Below are 1706 nucleotides of genomic sequence, written 5' to 3'. Positions count from 1 at the left end.
CACATCCATACACGACCACTGGAAAAACCACAGCTTTGACTAAATGGAACTTTGCTGGCAATATAATGTCTCTGTTTTTTTAATACACTGTCTACATTTCGCACAGCTTTTCTTCCAAGGAGCAAGTGTCTTTTAATTTCATGACTGCAGTCACCATCTGCAGTGACTTTGGAGCCAAAAAAACCTACAGTCTCTCACTGTTTCCATTGTTTCCCCATCTATTTGCCATGAAGTGATGGGACTGGATGCCATGATCTTCACTTTTTTAATGTGGAGTTTTAAGCCAGCTTTTTCACTCTCCTCCTTCACCTTCATCAAGAGGCTCCTTAATTCCTCTTCACTTTCTGCCATACGGGTGGTGTCATCTGCATATCTGAGGTTATTGATATTTCTACCAGCATTCTTGATTCCAGCTTGTGTTTCATCCAACCCAGCATTTCTCATGATATCCTCTGCATAGAACTTAAATAAGCAGGATGACAGTATACAGCCTTGACGTACTCCTTTCCCAATTTGGAACCAGTCCATTGCTCAATGTCCAGCTCTAACTGTTTCTCCTTGACCTGCATATAGGTTTCTCAGGATAGCAGGTGAGATAGTCTGGTATTCCCTTCTCTTTAAGAATTTTCCACAGTTTGTTGTGATCCATGTAGTCAAAGACTTTAGCATAGCCAATGAAGCAGAAGTAGATGTTACTCTGGAATTTTCTTGCTTTTTTGATGACCCAATAGATGTTGGCAATTTGATTTATGATTCCTCTGTCTTTTCTAAATCCAGCTTGAACATCTAGAAGTTCTCAGTTCACATAATGTTGATGCCTAGCTTGGAGAATTTTTCCTTTAGGAATTTACTCAAAATTTAAATTCTCAGGTATACCTCTCTTACCATGCTTTAAAGTAGCTAAACTCCATTTCCCATGAAAAGCCCAAGCCCCACCACCATCTCCCTATGCTGCTTCTTTTTCTTTTTTTTGCATTATATTTATCATCATCTGGGTCAGTTCACATCTTTCTGGAAGCAGGCACAGAGAAAATGTTAGAAGCACAAAGAGTTTATTGGGGTATTTCTGTGGAAGATAAAGGAGAAAAGGAGCAAAAGCAGGTGAGCTTCAGTGGAGGTCTGACAGGTGTAGGAGAAGAGGGAAGAAGAGAGAGGACTTAGCAAGAGCCTCAGGTAAAGCGCAACCCTGAAAAGTTCTTGACCAGCCCAACAGAGAGCTCCAGAGTAAAGATATCTTGTTAGAGGAGTGCTGAGTGGACACAAGTGGGGGTGCCCTACTCCTTCAATTGCCTAGTCATTGACTTGAACGGTCCACTCATGGCTCCAGGGTGGATTCCAAGGGCACTGTTTCTGGAAGCTCTACGCTGACTGCACTTTCTGCAGCAGGTTTTCTCTTGAAGGGATATCCTAGTGACACGCATCCAGGGCTGCCACACCTTCTGAGTGGGCATGATGTATTTATTACATTTTCATCTGTCTTTCTCACTAGCACCTAATTAGATACTCAAATATATATATATATATATATATATATATATATATATATATATATATATAGTGTATATAATATATATGGTATATATAAAATATATATTGTATATATATAATATACATATATATATTGTCAACTACAGATTGGCACTTACCAAGAGAATTGCCAATGACTGAACAACAAAGGCATTTGCCACCTGCTTCTACGGAGATTG

The sequence above is a fragment of the Bos taurus genome, chromosome 1 (assembly GCF_002263795.3).
Source record: "Bos taurus isolate L1 Dominette 01449 registration number 42190680 breed Hereford chromosome 1, ARS-UCD2.0, whole genome shotgun sequence".
Taxonomy (NCBI): domain Eukaryota; kingdom Metazoa; phylum Chordata; class Mammalia; order Artiodactyla; family Bovidae; genus Bos; species Bos taurus.
The sequence above is the reverse complement of the archived record's forward strand: the minus strand, read 5'-3'. Positions refer to the sequence as shown.